Genomic DNA, 22,944 nt, shown 5'->3' with positions numbered 1-22,944 from the left:
TGAGGAGCCAAGAACTAGGAGACAGAGCCTGAATGATGCCCTTTGGCCCATTTCCAGCCATTCCTGGAGATTCGAGAAAACAAGCCATTAGTCTGGAGTGTTCTTTAGTGATCTAATGAGAGCAGGGCAGCCAGACTGTCGGGTTTGAGAGCCCCCCAGGTCAGGGGCTGGGGAGGCATCTGAAATCATTAAGGACCTTTTCCTAGCTGGGAGGGGTGTGACCTTACATCCTCCACCCCCAGGTGAGGTGTCCAGCACTCACCTTGGAAACTTGCTGACTGCACATTCTCACCTGGACTCCTAATTGTATATTTTTAAAGCTGTACGAGACGCCCGTGCTCGCTCACTCATTTTGCGATGAGAAGATGAAGGCAAGGGGGGCACTAGACTCGTCCTGTGCTCCAGCTGCGCTTCTGCTGTCTCCCAGACCTGGATTTTTTTCCTCCTTTTTTTTTTTTTTCCACTTTGTAACACTATTTTCTTGAGACTTCTAACACATTCCAAGAATAAAATCAGGGAAAAATTACCCATGCTATTTATTCACTCTCACTCGGAGAAGCTGTTAGCTCTAATGACCTTTCCAAATTAATACAATCTGTAAATGCTCAATTGTTTATTGCACACACTGGGTTATACCTCTAAATGACTGGGGGGAACCGCATGTCCTCCTGCAATATTTAGCTCTCGGGCTCCACAGCCATCAGGGGAGCTGTGGTCAGATTCCCTGAGGAGGCTGGCAAGGCCCATTGAATGTCCTTCCCAGAGCCTCGGAGCCCGTAGTGTTATTGATCATCTTTGTCCAGGGATCCCACCAGGGGACTATTTATCGGGAAAGGCAGAACTTTCAGATATGAATGTAATATTGACCCTAAGGCAGAGCTTGAATGCAGGCTGTGATCTTCTGAGAAAGCAGAAGTGGGCGGTATACTGGAGACAGGGGAAGAGGTGGCACTTGAGGGCAGCCCACCAGAAAGGGGGATTAGGCCAAGCCACAGCACAGGCAGGGGCTTTGTAGGTGGGGAACACCATGTGGAGCATTGCACCCTGGTGAGCAGCGGCCCTGTGCCTGGGGAGGAAGCAGGCAGGGGACATGGTGGGTGGGGTGGGTGGGGTGAAAGGAAGCCGCAGTCTGGAGGTGATGGTATTTGGACTTCAAGAGAATTCTGGCTGTCGATGCTCAGGACCCCTGTTTGAGACTAGGCTGCCCCCACACCACCCCGACAAGCCGCAGGCTTCCCTGGTCTAGTGTCCCGTCCACTCTTGAGATCTGGTGGTCTCCCTGGCTGAGCTTGCGAATGACACAGGCTGTCAGGATTTCTAAGAGGAAGATGGACAGAAGTCTTGTCGAGAAACACTGTGTGTTTGTTATGTTATTATTATTATTTAAAATAAGTATAGCATAAAGTATGCCATGTTAATCACTTTTAATTGTTTAGTTCAGGGCACAAAGTGCATTCATGGATGCTCAGGATTCACCACCGTCTAAAGGTTTGGGTCACCCCGAGCAGCAACTCTACTCTTTACACTATAAAATGTCTGTTAGATTTTCTTTCTGTTATGATTATACTTTCTGCCTCTGTGGATCTGCCTGGTCTAGACAGTTGCATATGTGGGATGCTACAGTGTTTGTCTCTTGTGACTGGTCTGTTTCATGAACATACTGTCTGCAAGGCTCACCCAGGTGGTGGCAGAATTTCCTTCCTTTTAGGGTTGAATAATATTCCCTTGTGCATATCAGTCACATTTTGTCTATGGTGACTACCGCTACCATGAAGTGGCTGCGCAAATACCTGTTTAAGTCCTTGCAGGAAGCTTTTGCGCTTAAAAAAAAAAAAAAAAGAGCTTGGGGCTTCCAAATGATCAGGACTGATCCACAAGCCCTTTAGCACAACACTAGGAGGATTGTCAGTTAGCTACTTCCGGCGTGTTCAGACCTTCCTGCCTTGAGCGGAGCTCTTGACTGCCCTGTGCCAGGGACACAGCTGAAAGGCTGGCCTCTGGACCACTCAGCCCTCACCACACCACACGAAGCTGCATCAGTCTGTGCGTCAGCCAGTGTCGAGCCCTCTTTGCCTTCACTTCTTATCCTGAAACACATCAGTCAGGTTGAATATGTCCTTCTCCAGGTAGCTTTGAGCTCTTGCTTGGTAACTTCTTTCTGCCACCTTCTAAGACGGATTTAGCCACAGCTGTAAACGCCCAGGGAAATCACTCTCATGGTTCTGCCATCTTGTTCCACACAGCACTCCCACCCCACCCCTACACACACACCTGCTCCAAAATCGCCAGAAACTGCTGGAGAACTAAAGGGCACCCCGTCTTAACCATCACTACCTCCAGCATTAATTGCTCTACAGATCCCAAACTCACTCAAAACACATTAAAGTAGTGACACTCTCAGGCAGCAAGGCAGGCGAATTCGCAGCTCAGGTTGGCATTGTCATTAACTCAAGTCTTTGGTGTCAACTCCCTCCCGCACCAAACGTCCGCGCCTGGCCTTCCAGTCAACCTCCGCCATGCATTTTCTGGCCTTTGTTGGTTTGTGTCAGCTCTTGAACATTATTTAAATGTAGTTTGGGGCCCATGCATGCAATTACCATTGTGTTATTATTCAGAACCAGATTGTTAAGATTCAGGCAGCTGTACAAGGAGATGCCCTGTGCTGTGAGGTCCAATTTAGGAGGGCCTTCCGAGCTGGTGCGAGGAGTTGCTAGGCAACCCCATGCTACAGAAGAGGAGGCCTCACTCCGAGTGGGAAGAAGCTGAGCGCCTTCAGGGAATTGGAGGCAGTGGTCAATCTGAGACTGGCACGGCGCCGGGGAGGGGGGGAAGGGAGGTGGCGGGCCCTGCCGGAGGGGTGGGATCACTTGAGGAGCCAGGGGCACCCACCCAGCTAGCACGGGGTGTTCTGGGAAGGGAGAGTGCTGCTGGGAGTGAGAAGGCAGGGAAGGTGCAGACACCCGAGGTCAGCCAGGAAACTGCAGGAGGATACCCAGAGCTGATGCTAATATGCTTCTCCGTCCCTTTCTTCTCTTTGCAGGAAATGAGCAGGACTGCAGAGAAAGTGCTGGCCTGAAATTTAAGACAAAGGCGGCGTTGCTTGTGAGTATAAATTTCGCTTTTTTAGGTCTGTGGTTTGACAGCGTTCCTGGGAAGTAGGCCGATTTCCCCGTTTGGGGAAGGGCCTTTGGGTCTTCCAGAAGGGGCCGGCTGGGTAGGGTTGGCCTGGGGAGCACAAGGCTTCCAGGCAAAGGTACAGGGGTTGACCCTTGCTCGGCTCTGCTCTCAAAGTGGAGCGTGTCCCTGGTGGTTCGGCGATGAGTGGCCCCCTTGAGTCTTGATGATGGGTATGTGGGGAGACTAGGACTCTTTGGGGAGAAGGAAGATGAGCTTTAGTCACCCTGGGGACACAGTTAGTACTGAGGTTTGCTGCTAGGTGAACCGATTTAGAACTGTTAATTCTCATATAGGCCATTAACAGTGTGTTAAGCTAAGAGCATGAATACTTCCCAGTGTATTGCTCAATCTGACAGCAGTGCTAATCTCCAGGTGCCTGGTGCTATCTGGAGGTGTTGAGAAGTACAAGAGAAGCAGTAGGTCTAGACTTTATTTTGGAGGTGCTCTAGTCCAGTGTGGGAGGAGAAGACCTCTGCACACCAGCCGGTTTAAGGACTTTATACAAGGGCTTCTGGTCCTGGTCTGACCCCCCGGGGCCAGGCTGGCACACTGGAGCATGGTTAGAGAAAACTCCCAGGGAAGGAGAGCTGTCAACGGGGCAGAAGGAGGATGGGGCCACTCCAGGGAGGAACCGGGCAGAGGCACCAGGGTGAGCACCCCAAAGATGTATGGGGAGTGTGTCGCTGACGCGGATCTGACAGAGAGGGGAGGAAACGCGGGTGTGTCGGGGTAGGGCCAGTGGTAAAGGGTTTGAAATAGACTCAGTAATGACCCATATGCAAGGAATCAAGATAGAAAAACGTGTCCTTCCTCTATAAAAATAAAATTAAGAGTTTGTCTGTGACTTAGCATGTGAAATGGATGCATGAATTTTTTTTTTTAATCATGTTGTGGTTGTATTTGAGATCAGTATATTCTCTGGATAAATCACAGGTAATTCATATTGGATATCACTCCTCCCTCTATCTCTCAGGGGGGAGGGGAGGAGCCTTCTCCAGAGGACAGCGGCTGGGGCCACTATGGTGTGAGAAATACTGGGGACACACCCTGAGCTCCCGGCTGAAAGCACAAGACAGTGCTGCCAGAAGGGGCCACTGGCTTTTCTCAGGAAGCTTCTCACAGGGGGCCTCCAGGTACCATGCTCAGAGGAAGGTGGCAGGGGTTATTTACTTCACAAAGGTTAATTATTTGTTCTGAGCAAGCAGGGGAAGCTCACTGGGCTCTGAATCTCCAGAACAACAAACAGTGTTTCTGTGGTGTTATCAACAGCTGAGGCTCATGCTTTCTGCTGCAGGTAACTGGGCATCTAGACAGGAGAAACCTCCAGGCTACCCCATCTCCTTCTCATTCATCCGGGGAGGGGCAGTATTCGATATCCTGTCCCACTGGCCTGATTGTGGGAACTCGCTGTTCTGGATGGTTAGGTTTTGCTGTGCTGGCCTTCGTGGTCTACTTAGTGTCAGCCTGGTGGTCATTGAAAGGTGGTTCTGGTTCTGCCCTCAAAGAGGAAGCTCCTATGTGCTTCTACTGCCAGATACAACCTTCTGGAAGGTGTCCATGCAGAGCCACTAGTGACTGATTTCATTTGGGACCCCTAGAAGCAGAGTTGGGACGGAGTTCAGGGACACATGTAGGTGATATGTGAGGCATCAGGTGAGATGATGTATCCAGGGAAAGTTCTCAGGGGAAAGTGGTTAGGGCTAGGAGGGGAGCTGATAGGGAGGGAAGAGTGGAGTAAGGGTGTTTTAGGGTGTCAAGGAGACACTTCATCTGCATTATTGGTGCTGCAGTGACTGTTGGAAGTCAGGGATGGGCCCTCATCGGTCATCAGCCACCGCCTCCCCAGTGGTGTTACTGGCACAGCTGCCAAGGCATCAGCTCAAAACAGACAAGAAAGTGCCAAGGGCAAGCCCTGGGGAGTGGGTGCCCCAAAAATGAAAGGGGCCTGGGGTGGAGGGCATCAGCCTCATTCCTTCCTTGCCTGTGAGTGGAAGGGTGGTGAAGGTAGCTGAATGGCCCAGCAGTTATTTTGATGGAGAAAATGTGTCTTTAGAAAGTTTGTGTTTTGAAAATATAGTTATTAAAACAGAGATCAGTGGTGTCCAAGTCTGTTTTCACTGAAAACAACGGTGTGTTTTTTAAAATGAAATGTTATTCCCGAGAGGTAATGCAGTCCCATGGCTCAGAATTCAAACTTCCCGAAAGGTCTACAGTAAAAGTCTTTGCCGCTTCTGTCCAGCAGCCTGGCTCCCTCCAAGTGACAGCCACTGTTACCAGGGTATGAGGTGACTTCCCTCCGGCAGTCTTTGCACACCGTCTATGGTGTGGTTTAGAGGTCAGAGTTTTGGTGAGTTTGGAGCAGTCGTGAAGGAACCACTGTTTTGATCCTCAGGATCAGCAGTCAGGGTTATTACAGAAGGGACTGAACTGCAGTTGCCTGGTCTTTGGGAAGAAAGAGTAATTCACCCTGTCAGTGCTCCGTAGACTACTCAAAATGCATTAAAACTTTGCAAACATTTCCAGACTCCTTAGAGTTACTGTATAAACAATTGATTTAAGAATTGCAAATTATTATTTCCTCATTAAAGTGAATTACACATAAAGAGTTTGAGAGGCTATATTACAGCCCTTGGAATTCCCAAATAGTCTAAATAATTTAAGATTTTACTCAATTCACGGTTTAGTTGAAATGATTGCAGTCTCCCTGCATGGTGCTATTTGCATACTGTTTGAAGACTCCCTGAAATATGTATTGTTTCCAAAGTGTGTTTACATCTGCCCTAGGGTCAGTGCTTTTTCACCATGGGTTCCTCTGATGAAGTCATGTTATCATGTGGAGATGCCAGCATCTCAGCCTGGATGCTGGTCAGTGCTGGAGTAGGTACCTTTGTGGGGGACACCCTGTCGGAGGAGTTGAAAAAGCAGCTGGGTCAGCTGTCAACAGAGTCACATAGCAAATCTACCCTTGTTGACAGGCGGGTTTAGTAGACTCCCAAGGTCTTGTCATAGCCCAAACTGAGCTGATCTTTGCGTCTTCATTACCACTATAGCTTCCTAGGCCATTTACCTCGCTTGGAATCCAGGCTATGGGATTCACACTGCATGCTTAGCTACTGAATTTTGGGTCCACAGGTTTTGCCCAATGCTTTTAAAGTCCAAAAAGAACTTACTTTGTAATCTCATCGGCCTGGGATATGTTTTTACTTGCAAATGAGTTTTCTCCACTTACCTTTCCCTCACATCTACACCCTCTCTCAGATTGCAAGAAAATCCTCTAACATGTACATGACCCGTTCAAGCCCCAACAGGGATTTTGGTGGCACCTCCGTGAGTCAATGGAAAAAAAAAATCTCATTTCCGTCCAAGAAATAGAATCATTATCTTGATTGAAATAATATCTTTCCTCAACCTGCAACCAGATAAAGCATCAAATTGGTGGAGTTTCCTTATCGTTGCAGAGTTTGCAGGACACAGAGTAATGGCCTGTCAGCTGCCTCTGGTGGTGTGGCTGCTGTAAGGCAGAGCCTACAGCTGTTGGCCTGATTTGGATTATACAGCGGGTGCAATGTAAAACAATTCCACTAATAACAAATATCATTGCAATAGAAGGAGAAGGTAGGAACGAGCCTGGGACGCATAAGCAGTCAGTGCAAGTAGCCCTGTTGTTATGGTGCTTGGTTTGGTTAGACACCTGGGAAATGGCCAGAGACAATGAAAACTGTAAATGGTCTCATATTTTTCCATCGTGAGTGTTCTAGAATCCGAGTGCCCATTGGGCTGAAGTGCCCCAAGACTGCAGCAGAATAATGAGATAACGGGGTTTAAGAAGGTAAAGTGGATTCTAGTTTGGGGGTGGGGTATGGAAGGGGACAGCCAGCAGCCAACAAACCGACTTCTGCGCAGAGGACACAACAGAGCTGTGGGCAGGGCTCTGAATTCCGGCCCAAGCCCACCATCGCTACCATGCTGCTTTGGACTTCGGAGTTCAACCTCCTCCTTGTTCAGAGAGGGCAGCGTGGGTGTGTCAGGAGAAGGGGTGAGACCACGTATGTGCAAAGTCCGGGTGGTACCTTGTTCCCCAGAGGGGAGACTTCTCTGGGCCCTGCTGTGTCTCCAGATGTCAACATGTGAGTTCCAAGGGGGCTCTTCTCTGGCTGCTCCGCTCCATTTAACTCCCGCTTCCAAGAAAGGTTTCTTGAGACTTAGAAGGCAACGGGCTAGAGCACTACAAAGAGTCGGTCTGTTCCCACCCTCACTACCAGCTTCACCTATCAGAAGAACGGGGCGGGGCGACTCAAGGCAGTTAGTGGTAGATATTTCTGAGTGCTTACTCTGTGACAGGCATATTGTAACCACTTTACATGCATTAACTCACTTAATCCTCACAACAGTCTTACCCATTAAAAACTTACAATATCTACATGTGAGAAGAAACAGAGAGGTTAAGTAAAGTGCCCAGGTTACACAGACCGTAAGTGGGATTTGAAGACAGCCTGGTAGGAGCTTTTGAGAACTTAAAAGGAACTGTATCTGGGCTAAATAATGCATATAGTTCAAACATTCTGAACTTTCATCAGATCTTAAACTATAATGTTGGGATAGGGAGGGAGAAACAATGATAATATCTTTGCAGGGGGCATGTAGGTATAGAGGCGGGAGGCTGAATGCCAGGTCTGGTGCCCCTGGTTTCAGTCGTCCCTTCGCCAGGCATCGGCTGTGTGCCTTGTAGACCACTGATGTGAATGGGACCACCCCACACTACTCACCCCCTATCTGCCAACCCCCATTTTCCTTCACAGCCCTCCCTTGCTCTGATGGTTGTGCTGAGACTTTCCTAGAGACAGAAAGCATCCTACCATACCCACCCATGCCCTCCTCCCCCCAGTCTCTCCCCCAGCATGACACAGTGAAATGAAAGCCCAAATCTTCAGGATTTCATTTTCAAGTGGAGTTCTGGCCTGCCGGTGAACATGCCTGATTACCATGGTAATCACCAGTCGAATGGAGTGATTTTATAATACATTTTCATCAGAAATATGAACAGGTGTGCAGGGGAAATCAACATTTATCAACAAGATAGGTCTCAGGAGATTAATGTGAATTTAGGGTTGATCAAGGAAACAAAAAGGAGAAAGAACTGATATCTCCACTTGCAGCTAAGGTCCTTCCAGCATTTTCTCTGACCACTTTGTGCCCCTCCTCCCTCCCACCCTGGCCTCCGAGTTTTTCACTCGCATCCTCCTGGCCCTTCCCTCTCCTCTCTTAATAGTACTTAGCCATCTGTCAAATCCCACCTCCTCCAGGAAGTCTCCCTTGATCCACTCAGCCCCAGGAACCGCTGATCACCTGTAGTCCACCTGTGTGGTCTTCAGAGCATCCCACAAGCTGGATGCTCCATACCTGCTCGTGCCCCGGGGCATGCATTCATCCACTTGGCAGATGGGCCTACCAGGCACAGAGCCCATTGAGTCAGCTCTTATCAACTGGGGCTCTGTTCCCACCCACAGTCCTCAAGGAGGATGAGCTGCCAGGGAGCTAAGACCGTCACTGTCTTCCTAGGGAACCAATTAAGAACACCACCTTGACACCTCTGGGTGACTAGAGTTCAGAGTGCCCACAGCTGGAGGTGTTTTTTGTGCTAGAGAAATAAATTGCATTTGTGTTGTGGTAAGATAAGGCAGCAGTGGCATCAAAACATGCATAGCAGTTTTGATTTCTAAGCCTCAGGGTCCTGAGTCATCACTGCTTCCTAATCAGTTCTGGCTCTTGTCTTGGGAAGCCACACTCCTGGGACCAGGGGGGGCTTTCCTGCTTCTTCCCAGGCCTCTCTGTGCTCCGGGAGTTCAAGTGACACTGTGAGCCACAGCCTCGTCCTGAGCCTCCAAGAGCCTCAGACGACACAGCAGGTCAGGCTTCTCTGCCAGCGTGAGCGGGAGACCAGAGCGGCTTGATAGAGGCGTCACATGAAAGATCTTCACTTTCAAGTTGGACAAAGCATAAGAGAAGTTGCCAGACCCGCTCTGAGGATGATGCGAGAGGCATTAGCTAATATGATTTTAATAGAATGAATAACAATAAAGAGCCCTGAGTGTCTCTCAGAACTAATTTTGAAGAACATGTCATGCCACGTGTTCCTCTAGTTGAATTGAGCTCCTAAAGAGTTGATAACAAAAGCTTTAAACCAGAAGAAGAAGGCATCTCTCCATCAACTTCTCTGTCTTTTCTTCTCTTCCTGTAACGCTTCTCACCTAACAGTAACTTATGAAAAGATGAAATAAAGTGGGAACAGGAGGCCATGAGCCCCAGAAGGAGGCCTCAAGTGGTGGCCTTTGCTTTTGTTCTGCCTGTGAATATCCTCGAGGTGGGCTCCTCTCAGGGCGAGGGCATGTGGCCAGACAAACACCAGACATACTTACTGGGGAGGGCAAGGCAGGCCTCTCTGCACGGTGGGTGCATCAGGCCTTGCACGTGGGAAGTAGGCAGGGTCGAAGGGGACAGTTTGAAGGGAGCTGAAGTCAAACCCTCAGGAGCAGGTGAGATGTAGGGAACCCACAGCACCCTTTTTGGCACCCCAGGGAGCTGAGGTTGGGACAGGCCAGCCCTCAGAATTTGCCATGGAAGCCACTAGAAGTGAGATATGGAGGAAGCTGCTAGGTACAGGGAAGAGACGTTCTTGGTGAGGAACTGACTGGGCGAAGGCACATAGCAGAAAGCACGGAATTGCAGGAAGCTCCCAGCTCCCTGCAGGGGCTTATGCTGATAATAAAAAAGATGCCAATAGAGCAACAGCTCGTGTTGATCCAGGCTTTTCTGTGGCCAGGCCTAAGCCAAGCACTTGCAGCATAATCTGTTTAGTTATCCAACTGCCTCATGGGTTGGCCCCACAGAGGAGGAGCAGACAGAGAGGATAGGCCACTTGCTGAGGCACCTTGAACCCAGATGGCTCACTTTCAAAAGTAAGCCCTTGGCCTGGCTATCACCTGCAGAGAAGGGAATGTCGTTCAAATGTTGGAACATACATTTAAAAGGGGGTTGGTTGGAGCAAATTTCAAATTACAGGAAAACTAAAAAACGATAGAAAGAAGATCCATATATCCTTACTTGCAAACCCGTCTATCATTAAAATTTAACTCTATCTCCTCGACCATTTACACCTGTTCTAACACACACACACACACTGGCAGAACCCTTTAAAAGAAGTCACCCCTAAATATCTCAGTACATGTTTCCTAACAGCAGGCATAGACTCTGACATCATCAGCATGGTTGATCATTTGATCCTAATATATATTGCGTCCAGTTACTGCTCTATTCCTTGTGTCCCAGTTTCAGCAGTTAATGTCCTAATGCACTTGGTGACGCTCCCCTCCAATAGAAGTGGCCCTGGCGTCACTAAATTATAAGTTGGTTGGTTGGTCTCTGGTCTCCTGGAACATTTTCACAGCCTTTCTTTGTGTTTTATGACGTTGGCATTTTTTTTTTTTAACAAAAGAAAAGATTTATTTACATGTGCCCACTGGAGTACTTCTATAGATAGATACAGATAAAACTTAACGAAAGGGGAGAAGGGTGGCTTCCAAGTGGGAAAGTATGGAAGATTCTGTTGACTTTTTTCTTTCCTCAAATTTCATATAATTTAGTGTTAATTTTTTTATTATAATAGTTTATTTTTACATCATTTTGTGCCTTTTTCCATCTCTGTTGTAATCCCCGTGGGATTCCCATCACCAAATCACCCATGTGCCATCACCATAGTCCAGTGCATTTCCCTACCCACCCCCACCCATTTTTTACCCATTCGCCATTCCACCCCCATAAATTGTCTCTGGTATATAGTTGTTCATTATTTCCTCCCCACCCAGGTCCTTTATGTTCCTGCTATGAGTGAAACCATCCGGTATTTTCCTTTTTCTTTCTGGCTTTTTTCACTAAGCATGACCCCTTCCAGTTCCATCCATGTTGCTGCAAAAGGCATGTGTTTATCTTTTTGATTGCTGAGTAATATTCCATTGTGTATATGTACCACATCTTTTAATCCAGGCATCTACTTTTGGGCATTTGGGTTATTGTAAATAAAGCAGCAATAAACATGGGGGTGCAGCTATGATGTTGGCATTTTTGAAGAACACAATGACCCCTTCTTATTTGTAATAAAATGCTTCTTATTTGGGATTTTTCTGAGGCTTCCTTGTCCTTCCATCCACCGTATGTGTCCTCAGCCAAACTCTTGCCTTCACAGTCAGTCACATCAGGAGTGGTGTCCTTACTGGTGTGTCCTCACTGGTCTTCACTGATGTGGTTAAATTTGATCTCCCAAAAAAGTATTGTCTGACTTTCCCACTTTCTGATAACTGTCTTTTCCTCCATTCTTATATTATCAGTCTATGGAAAGTCACACTTGATGACACAGGTACCCTGCCCCTTGTCAGTTGCCCCCTAGATGTAGTGTACATTGACGACATTGTCTGATCCCATCTCTAATGTGATGATTTGAAAATGGTGATTGTCCGGCTCCAACATTCTCCCCAGATTTACCAATTAGCTCTTGGCCTTCTGCCACAGGAATGGGGTATAATTACACTGTTAGCAATCCACATTTACTATTGTAAGCAACAAATGTATTTATCTGTCTATTGTCTGTGTAAACTAATGAATTTCTGTTTTTCCGGTAGTGTGTTATTTCTCACTGTACTCAATTATTTTAGTGCTCAAATGGTCCCCATTATGACCCATGGGAACCCATACTAGCTGACTCCCATGTGATTTTGATAGGTCACTGCCCTATCTTGGAGTACAGACTCTGTGACATACAGAAGATGTATGTGCCCTGCACTAGCCCCGTGATCAGTCATTTCTCTTGGGCACCCTGCTCCTTTAATGGGAAGTGTTACTAGACACCAACATCTGGGGTCTAGGTGTGCTTATTGGTATTGGGTATCTTGATCCTTTCGGGACAATCAACCAGGAATACATTCCTGTGTGAAGACATAGAGATACACATACCTTTCATACATAATGATACATGCATATAAACCCGCATGTAAGCATGCATGCATGCTGATATAGCATGTTAGAAATCACTGTTGTAGCGCCCTCTCTGGTGGTGCAGTGGGTTAAAGTGAAGCACTGCAAGCTAGCTGCAGCCACTTCAGTGCGAATTTAATCCCCAGCCCCGGAGGTGACCCACATAGCACCGCAGACCTCTCCTGTCTCGCCTGCTGCTCCCCTCAGCAGTGTACTTAGTCAATCTGCCTGTTCTGCTCCCCACTGTCTCTGTTGAATCCTCTCACTGCCCCACCCCTCTGGCCTGTACCCCAGTTCTGTATGCATAAACAAATCTTTAAAAAAAAATCACAGTTGTAGATGCATATACAAAGTTGTACACCAGTGTTGCATCAATTAAAAAAAAAAAACAAACTCATGAGTCCACTCTGACAGCAACAGTTCCAATCCACTGCCACAGACTTGTTCTTATCTTCTCCATTCCATACGTACATGTTCTTCTTCCACATTGAAAACCCAGGCTCCCAAAACCATCGACACGTTCACCCATTTGTGCAACCCTGTATTGTATCCAAAATAGTGTCAGAGTGCTTTACAAACCCTCACCCCAACCCACCCTACTGTGTTCATAAATAAATTAGCTCTGGTTATAATATTTGTTTGAAATACAGTCAGGTCCATTCTTTTTTTCAGTTTGCTCTTTCAGTGTTAGGGATTTTTTTCTTTGTCATTCTTATTGGTTTATTTTATTTTATATAGAGAGAGCAAGCGAGAACACTAACATACTTTCAAAGGTCAAAACTATGCAAACAGGAACACTAAGAGATTTATCACCTTCTGTATTCCTACTTCCCCATCTTTCATTTTAGGTAACCAGCCTATTGCTTTTTGTAAAGATAAGCAAATTTTTCTATTTTAAATTTTCTCTTTTTTACACTAAGATAGTGTGTTGGCTAGCTGTTTTTGTATTTGGCTTTATAGATCCCATATTATCTCCATGCCAGTTCATGAAGGTCTTCCTCATTGTTTTTCTCAGCTATTTAGTATCCCACTCCACTGCAGACCATCTTCACTCTACCTGGCACCTGCCTGTGGCTGTTTGGGGGGGGGCCCATATGTTACAGTTGCAATCATGCTACAGTGCTTGTGCATGTGTGTTTCCTATGCTTAGATGTGTATCTTCCGGCTAAATGTCTGGGGCTGGGATTGCTGGATTGCAGACTCAATCTGCTTGTAGTTTTGTTGAGTGTGTTAGCTTGCTTGTCCCCAAATATCTCTCCACGGGATTCTGCCTGCTCGCCTTTAACCTGTTTCTGTACCAACTTGCCAACTGAAAGTATTGTCGATTTTTTTTTGACCAACCTCCTGAATGTGAAAGAGTATCTCAGTGCAGTTTTCATTTGCAATTCTCTTACTGTGAACTTTTCCCTTATGTTTAAGGAAAACGTTTATATTCCTTTTATGAAGTGTCCCTTTTCTGCCCATTTTTTTATTGTCCACTTGTCTGTTGGATTTTTGTATATTAATAGCCTTTTCTTACACGCAGGATATAAAACAACTCACCCAATTAAAACATAATTTTAATGGTTATATAATATTCCATTGAAAAGACAAATTATTTTTTAGACAAGTTTCTCCCACTATCTGAAAGTAGAATATTCCTAGTTGGTATGAACTGGTAGGTTATTATTATTATTTTTTTTTTGGATCTGGGAAAATGCTCAAAACTTTTTCCACATACTTAAATGGTCATAGTGTTCCCAAACCCCAAAAATAACCTACCAGATCATACCAAATAGGAACATTCTACTTTCAGATAGCAGGGGAACCTGCCGATGCTAAAAGGCAGATTAGTTTATGAGCAAATGGGATGGAGGGCAGGATAGTGCAGAGGGGAGCAAGTGAAGGTTGGAGGTATGGAAGTTCTGCACCCCCTTGGATTTGGGGTGGGGACAGAGGAAAGGAGGTCTCCCATGAACACCCATGCAAGGAATCCAATCCAGCCCCTACATAGCCAGTGCCAGGACCTGCCTGGGCGCTGTGGGAGCCCCAGAAGAGGGAGCCAGGGGTTCTTTGGACAGAGAGACACTGGAGCAAGGCTAAGATGGGGGGTGCGTGGGGTGGAGAGGTAAAATTTCAAGAGGCTCCGTCCTCAGGGCCTCTGAGGGCAAGGTCCTGGCACTGCTTTGGGGAGAAGCAGGATTAGAAGTGGGGCAGGAGGCAAGGGGAAAGGTGGCTGGATGGGCCAGGGGAGGGTACTGTCAGCCCTGACCGAGCAGGAGGGCAGGCGAGCTGTGGGGCCGGTCGGGAAGGACACGTGTCGCCATCCAGCACTCTGCCCCTTCTCGCCCCCAGCCCCAGAAAGGGGGTGTGCTTGTGAGCCTCTGCTCACAGTATTTGCTCTCTGAACTAGAGAAAAGCAGAAAACAGGAGATAGGAGGTAGGGAGAGAGCCAGCAGCAAGCCCTCTGCTGGGCCATTTCCCTGCCTGCCCTGCCTGCCCTGCCTGCCTTCCACCATTAGCCGGCCCAGCCCAGCAGCAGAAGCAAGTCCTCTCCCGCTCCTACTGTTGGACGCCTGGAGGTTGGCTGGATCTCCCAGACCATGTTGGAGAAGGGAGGGCAGGCTGCTCCCAGCTCTCCCCTCTCCCTCCCTCCAGCTCTGAAACTCTCCCTGAGAGCACTCCAGGGCCCCACAGGGTCACCAGTCTTCCCCCACCACTGCCTTCTCCTCTGTGCTTGCTGGGTGGCCACCCCATGACCCCCCGTGACCTGTCATGCTATGGAAGGGGGCTGGCACTGCAGCCTCATCTTCCCACCAGGGCGCTATAAGATTCCACCTATACAACTTCTTTAGTCTCTGTCTGGGGCTTGGGGCCTCTCTGTCCTGTGGGACTCAACCCAACGCCATCTCTTCCCAGATACCTTTCTCAGCTCTGATCAGAATGGACTTCTCCCTCTACCTGCAGCTTGTGTAAGTAATAAGTAACTCCTGCTTCTTGGCCTTGCCTTGTCTGGTTTCCATCACGGGAGCTGTGACTGAGATTGTCTGTCTCTGGCAGTATGAACTACTTGAGAGTAAGGACTGTTTCCCATTCAGCTTGAACCCCCCCAGTGCTGGGCACAGAGCATCGTGGACAGTAGGCTGAGATGCAAATGAAATCTTCAGCCTTTAGAGACAGGAAGGATCAAATTTGAACTCTGGCCGGACACTCGCTGAGTGGCCTTGGGAAAGCCCTTGAACCTGTTTGAGTCATTAGCTGTCAAATGCGAGGACACCTTTTCTGTAGGGCTTTCAGACGAGGGTCTGGAAGTACTGGCACTCAGGGGTGCACAGACACAAGCAGGGCCATGGGGGGAGCTAGGATCACCCCCACTTCCTCCATTCTCAAGGGAATTTCTGCCAACTTGGGTCCTCTACCCCAGTTCCAGTGGGTGGTTGGCAAAAGCCAGTGGAGCAGGACTGTGCAGAGCCCAGGTGGATCCTGCCGGAAAGGGGGCACAGCAGGCTCGACAGCTGTGCACAAGAGGACTTCTGCCATCTGTCTGTGCAGAGAGGATGGGCGTGATGGAACGCAGGGGCCCTGGGAGGTGGGCTGGATTGAGGACCTGGCATAGCACCTGTGGAGCTGGGCTGAAGGAGTCCCCAGGGGTGCAGGCTCTCCCAAGTCCTTGCTTCCTCTGCTGAGGTGGGACAGACTCTGTCTCCTTCTGGCCATGTCCAAATGGCAGGAGGGCCTGCACACAATGGCCAACCCACTTGAACCTGCGTGTTCTACAAGTGCCATCTCCGAGGGGCTCCCCAGTTTGGTGTGCTTTTCTGCAGGGAAGGTTTCCCTTTGATCCTCACACCCATTTCCCAGCCCCAACCCCGCCTTTCTCCAGGTGCAGGGACCTCAGGACTAGCGGCCTCATCTCAGGCTGCTGTCTTCTGGGGAGGGTCTGCTGGGAATTGTGGTGAATGGATCCCAGTCCATCCAGATGGCCCACATGGCCCTCAAGAGCAGGAAGACTAGATACTAGTCAGTGGGTGCCAGAGCAGAGGTGGGGTGCTTCAGGACGTTCCCAGCCAGGACAGGCCCTGGGTTCCACTCTTAGCTGATGGTAGAGAGGAAGGCCGCTAGCAGTGAGGAACTCCATTACCCCCATGTGGGTTGGGACCCCGCCCTTGATGGCTGACTGCAGGGATACTTGGGGACAGTCACAGTCCAGGTAGATCTTTCAGTGAGCAGATAAGAGGACGACATTGTCATTGCATTTCTGACAAGAGAAAAGAAGGAGTTGATGGAGTCACTCTCCCTCTTAACAAGGAGAGCAGACGAGTTATTGTCCAAAACGGGACACTTAGAGGTGAATGACATTCTTACATCATCAGGGGAAACACGGGCAAAATGGGACTTTCCTAGTAAAGATGAAACTTCAGGACTCAATGTAATGACTATTTTTTCTCCTCTCCATTTCCCCCTGGTAAAAAGAAGACTTCAGGCTCCTCTCCAGGTAGTGGGTGAGGCATGTAGCCCCTGGTATACCACTTCACCTGCCTGGCTCTTAGCTTCCTCATCAATAAATTTCATTCATTCATTCCGCAGATCTTATTCTGCGTCTCCCATGTGCAAGACAACGTGGATCAGGTTCAATGTGCTTAGAGGTTCAAAAGTGACCACGAGAGGGCCTGGCCTTCCTAAGGCACCCTCGGGCCTCAGCTGTGCCTGCCTCACTCGAGACAAGCTCCAGCCCATGAAGTCATGAGGTCAAGTTGGGGGAGCTGAGACTTCAGGGTAACGCTGTTTCTGAAGCGTGTCCAACTGAGTAGGGCAGAGAATAGCAAGTAAAGGACATGAGGTGGGCATGTGCCCATTTTATGGACAAGGAGCCTGAGGTTCAAAGAGATGACATAATGCAGTTTCCTTCACGGCACTTATCAGGGAAGCCTTGACCTGTGGGGGGAGCAAAGGGCAGAGCGTGACCTGAACAGAGGGTGCTGTGAGAAGTGTCCAGGCTGAGAGCTGGGCTGGCTGACGGCTGCCCTGGGCCTACTACCTGAGGGCCCTGCTGTCTGCCCTATTACCTGGGCAGATAGCTGAGTTGTGGTTGAGCTATTGTACACCAAGATGCCTGACTATTGAGTCTGCTCTCTCCTGAAACACCAGCTTTCTATTGTCTGACCTTAGCTTGTTTTCTGCCCCCGTGACACAGGGGTCCCCCCGGCCTCCACAGTAACACTCACTGAGGGCTGCTGGGGGGTGCACTCGGCTACTTCCCTCATGCTCTCCGACCACAGCTGGGAGATGGACCCCATAAAATTTCTGCTTCCAATCTGCCGGAGTAGAGAGAGTGTTGGGAAACATTCTGAGAGTGTGGCCATTCTGGTCTGCTCAGAGAAGAGTGAATTAGAAGAAGACAAGTACTTGATACAAAAGATATAAGACCAAGAAGTAGCATTCTTTATGCAACCTCCATTAAAATATGAACTCGAATATTATCCCAGAGCAAATGAGTTCCTCCGAAATTTTTGCTCCCCTGCGGCTTCTCCATACGTCCCCAATAACTGGTTTTTATATTTTAAAAAATTATTTGTGAGAATGAGCCACATAAATAACTATGGACGCCTCTTCTTCATGATTTTTGTGACTGATATTTTAGGAGCTCTTTACATATTCTTGATGTAAGCCTGTGCCTGCTACATACAACATTGATCCTTTCTCCCAGTCTGTTTTTTGCTTGTGTGGTTATCTTTGTCATAGAAAAGTCCTAGCATTTATTTAATGAAATCCATCACCTTTCTTCCTTTATGGCATGCAGGGCCTAGAAATAACTGCACATAGACCATGTGTAAATCTGTCGAAAACAAATCTGCCAGAGTTTCAGGACCTAAGGCTTTGGTGTAGTCGGTTGTCCAGCAAACATTTCTGAGGGCTTCTTTGTCGTCAACCTGAGGGAGTAGGCCCGGGGCAGCTGTCAGCCAGACCAGCCCTCAGCCTGGACACCTCTCCTAGCACCCCCCCTTCAGGTCACCTCTGCCCTTTGCTCCCCCAGGTTGAGGCCTCCCTGATAAGTGCCGTGAAGGAAGCAATGACCATGTACCCTCACAGAGTGTGTTTCTGGTCGCCAAGAACAACGAAGGCCCAGGGCAGGCTTTCCTTTCTGTAGTGCTGTCTTCCTCCCTTCTCTCAGCCCACCCTCTGACAGAGACCTGAAAATCTACTAGAAGTATTTTATGTGGGTGGGCACCTTGATCTGAGTGTTGTTGATTTTACAGGAAACTTTGCACAGAGCCAAATACAGAACATGATCTCTTCAAACATACCATTCAGTGTAATTGTATAAGATCTGCCATAATTGCCCTACATCTTCTCAAAGGAACCTTGAAATCCATTGGTCGCTGTGTTCTAAAAGAAGCAAGAAGTTTGGGTAACCAGAAAAGAGCCGTTAATCCTGTTGCGATTCATCCTTACTAATGCATTGTTTCTGGCCAGGATGGGAAAGATTGCTCTGAAAGGCTACTTGGGAGGATTCAGTTTATTGGTGCACACACACACACAGAGCACACACACACAGAGCACACACACACAGAGCACACACAGCACACACACACAGCACACACAGCACACACAGCGCGCACACAGCACACACAGCGCACACAGCACACACACAGCGCACACAGCACACAGAGAGCACACAGCACACACACAGCGCACACACAGCACACACACAGCACACACACAGCGCACACAGAGCACACAGCACACACACAGCACGCACACAGCACACACACAGCACGCACACAGCACACACACAGCACGCACACAGCACACACACAGCACACACAGAGCACACACACAGCGCGCGCACACAGCACACACAGCGTGCACACAGCGCACACAGCACACACACAGCACACACACGCACAGAGCACACAGAGCACACACACAGCGCACACAGCACACACACAGAGCACACACAGCACACACAGCGCACACAACACACACAGCACACACACAGCACACACACAGCACACACAGCACACACACAGCACACACAGCACACACACAGCGCACACACAGCGCACACAGCACACACACAGCACGCACAGTGCACACACAGCACACACACACACAGAGCACACACACAGAGCACACACAGAGCACACACACAGCGCACACAGCGCACACACAGCACACACACAGCGCACACAGCACACACACACAGCGCACACAGCACACACACAGCACACACAGTGCACACACAGCACACACACAGAGAGCACACACAGAGCACACACACAGCGCACACAGCGCACACAGCACACACAGCGCACACACAGCACACACAGCGCACACACAGCGCGCGCACAGCACACACACAGCACACACAGCACACACACACAGAGCACACACACAGCACACACAGCGCACACACACAGAACACGCACGCAATGCTGCAGCGGCCGCAGTTATTCCAGATTGGTAACTTAAGCATGAGGTCTGAGTCTTGCTGCCTTGGTGTCTTGTCTCATGGTGTCCCTAAACCATCCCCCCCCCAGGGCAGGGCTGAGTAACAGCTCCAAAGAGAAGAGGCAAGTAAGGGGGGGCCTCATCGAAGCAGCTGGCAGCAGGGAGGGCTGGTCAGAGGCTCAGAATAGCTGGCTCCAGAGCCAGAGGTGAAAAGGGCAGAGGAAGTGGGTGGGCTCGCCGTGGGAGGGGCAGCCTGAGCTGCAGGCAAACAAGGCGGTGTGAGCATGGCAGAGAGGTCACTTGTCCATGGAAAGTTTCAAAGTGGAGATTTAGAGATGGCAGGGAGGCTGTGAGCGTGGAGGAAGGGTCTGGACTCGCCCTCTGGCCGAAGAGGCACAGGGCAACGCACCCCCGGTGCGGAGCCGGGGCGCAGACAGCGCGGAGGGAGGGTACAGTGGGGCTTCGTGGACCGGAGAGTGGAAGAGCTGAGCCGGGGTTCGGGGTGGGCTCAGGCCTGGCCTCCCAGTTGAGGAGCCTGAAGATGGAGGAAGAAGGGGCTGGGCAGTGAGAGCAGATTCAAGAGTTTCCGGTGCATTCCGTGTGGACACGCTGCCGGTCGCCTCCTCGCTCGGTGTACAGGCGGCGCCCGGCAAATGTTGATGGCCTCATTGGCTGAGTCCCCAAGAGTCATTCCAGCATGGACAGCACTTCTAGGGCCCCTTCGGCAAAACCAACACCCTCTGGGTGTGTGTTCTGGACCAGGCTCTGCAGAAAGGACAAATGAAGCACAATAAACAGGCACAGCTGCTCCCCCAATCTGACAGCCACCTCGAGTCCCAGGCTATCAGGAATGAGAAGCCTCTCAAAGATCAGAGGGTGGGACAACCCCCAGGACTTGCACCCCACCCTTTGCCTTGCCAGCTGGATCATCGAACATCCTAGGTGACATGGTGGTTGAGGGGAGGAGCTTTGGAAGCTCCTGTGCCACAGTGGAGGTGCCAGGGGTCTCCTAAGATGTGCTGGCTAGCTAAGACAGTGCTCCAGCAGGTAGACCTTGATGAGGCTGCAGTTTGCTTCACTCTGCCCTGGTTTGATTCCTGCATATTCCCAAGAACCCGGGCTACAGAAAGAGGGCAACTTTGCCCGCCTTGGAATTTCCTGATCCTCTAGAGAACCCTAATTTTGAGGTTAGCCCCCAATACATGGTTAACTGGAATTGTTCGTAACTGCCCTGGATAGACCTGTTCAGCAGAGACAAGGTGGGAGGGGCACAAGCAGAAACAGACAGGTGTTCTCTAAACCGCTGTGTGACTTTGTACAAGAACCTACCCCTTGCTGGCCTGGGTTTCTTCACCTATGAGATAAGGACAACCCTCCCAATTTGTGGGGAAGGGCTGTGGTGAAGACTCAGCAAGGTAATAGGTGTAAAGACATTTGAATGGAACTCAGCTCGCACAGGTGCTTAGTACAGGACTTAGTACAGAACTCTCCATGTGCAGAGCGCAGTGCTGGACTTTCAGAGAATCCAGACATGGCAAAGGCCCTTCTCTGCACCCAGGGGGGCTTAGTGATGCAAGATGGACCCTTACGGAAGAATAGCCAACAAGGGTGTGCACCATCCAATTACATGAGTGCAGGTGTTGGAGAGGTTCTGGCGGGTCAGGAAAGGAGGGGGGTGGAAGGGTGGAGTAAGAGAACACAAGGAACAGGAGAAGAGTATGTGACTGAGCAATGGTAGACAGAACCAGAAAGGCGAGTTCTGATCGGTGAGTGCGTGTGCACACGTGTGTGCATGGGTGTGTATGTGTCTGCCAAAGAGCACAAAGGCTTGCCACAGAATGGGAAGTCTGGCTCTGGTGCCCCTAGGCAGCAACATGCCTTGTACCTCTCCTGCCGGTGGCTGAGCTCAGCACAGGGGCAAGCCCTTGTGCGTAACCCAGGGTGGGATTAATTTAATTATTTCAAAAGCCCCTTTGGTATTTCATGAGGGTCATGCCCCTGGTGTGGGCTTGAATACAACTGCAGCAGGTTTCAATAAAATCAATTAATTTAATTTGATTTGGTTTTATGTACTTGGAGTTAGTGCCTCTTGAACTCAGTATGAAAATTATTGCAGAATAAAAATGCATATTAGTACTCCAGCCCAGCGTCCTTGGACTCTGCTGGGAGCTGGCAAGGCTAATCACAAACGCACATCCCCCAGGGCAGCTGCCCACTAACCCCACTAACCCCTCCAGCTTCAGAGGGCACTGACGGACACCGGACACCGTGCAGGCTGTTGGTAGGCTACCTCACCTGCCCAAGCACTTTCTTACCCGGTGGGGAAGCGAATGCCTTTCCCTCTTGCTTTCCTGAAAGGAACTCTCAGAGGTTTTGATCACCGGCTTACTGGGGTCTTCTGTTGTCACTAACTAACTTTATCAGAGGACTATGCTGCATGATGGAGGCTCTCTGATGACCCTGAGACACCTGAACTTGGGCAAGTCCCTTCACTTCCCTGGGCTTTTATTTCCCTACGGATAGTAAGAGGGCTGCACCGTGGTGGTGAAGCTCCTTCCCGCTCAGTCACGTCCCACATCCCACGGACAGCCGACCTCCCTGCCTCACCTCTTCTTGCCTTGATGCTGTTCAGCCCCAGACAGTCTTGCTTGACAGGACTGCAGACCGGCTCTGCCCAGAGGAGGTGCTGCTGCAGCTCCCCCACATTCCCAAGGGCCCGAGCAAGGGCTGTCTTCAAGTATGAAGGAGGGATACAGCTCAGGGGGGCAGTCCTGGCCAGCCCTGTTAATGTACAGATGAGAGAACACAGCACAGCTGAGTGCAGCGATGCCACTCAGCCACATTCACCATCCTTACCAAGGGTGGGTTTTCTGCCCAGGCTTCTGTTTCCACCGCCCTTTTCATTTTCCCTTCTCCTGCCAGGATGGGAGAGAGGTGGCCATTTCATCTTTGGGGCTTCCCTAGTAAAGCAGTTTTGGGCGACAATCATTCCAAGCCCTGGGTTCCCATTTGATCCTGGTGGAGCTCGGGGCTCCCACCCCCCCAAGCCCAAGCCATCTGTGCCTGAGACCCCACCCTTACAATTTATTCTTCCTGTAGATGCCCAGGGTCTGCCCCTCCCACAGCCCTTCCTCCTGACCTTAGGTTTGGCACTGAGCTTCCATAGCCTTGAGTTAGTTGAGTTAGTCGCATTTTTTCCACTTAAGTCTTCTCACCCCAGAGTTCCCATGTAGAAGTTTGTCCTTGCCATCCCCACCCTCTTCACTCTCTCCAGCCTCTTACTTACTGAGAAGTAGCTGAACTGCCCTAAAA

General features: G+C 49.5%; 1 protein-coding gene across 1 annotated transcript in view; it reads left to right on the top strand.

Moving 5' to 3' along the window:
- ZBTB7C (zinc finger and BTB domain containing 7C) overlaps nt 1-22,944 on the top strand; it is a 159,664-nt gene that overhangs the window by 29,894 nt on the left and 106,826 nt on the right. The window contains exon 2 of the mRNA XM_012725962.1: nt 3,041-3,102. The gene's annotated coding sequence lies outside the window, so the exon portion shown is untranslated. The remainder of the gene's footprint in view (nt 1-3,040; nt 3,103-22,944) is intronic.

The sequence above is a fragment of the Condylura cristata genome, unplaced genomic scaffold, assembly GCF_000260355.1.
Source record: "Condylura cristata isolate star-nosed mole 26May11 unplaced genomic scaffold, ConCri1.0 scaffold00016, whole genome shotgun sequence".
NCBI classification, from domain to species: domain Eukaryota; kingdom Metazoa; phylum Chordata; class Mammalia; order Eulipotyphla; family Talpidae; genus Condylura; species Condylura cristata.
The sequence above is the reverse complement of the archived record's forward strand: the minus strand, read 5'-3'. Positions and strand labels throughout refer to the sequence as shown.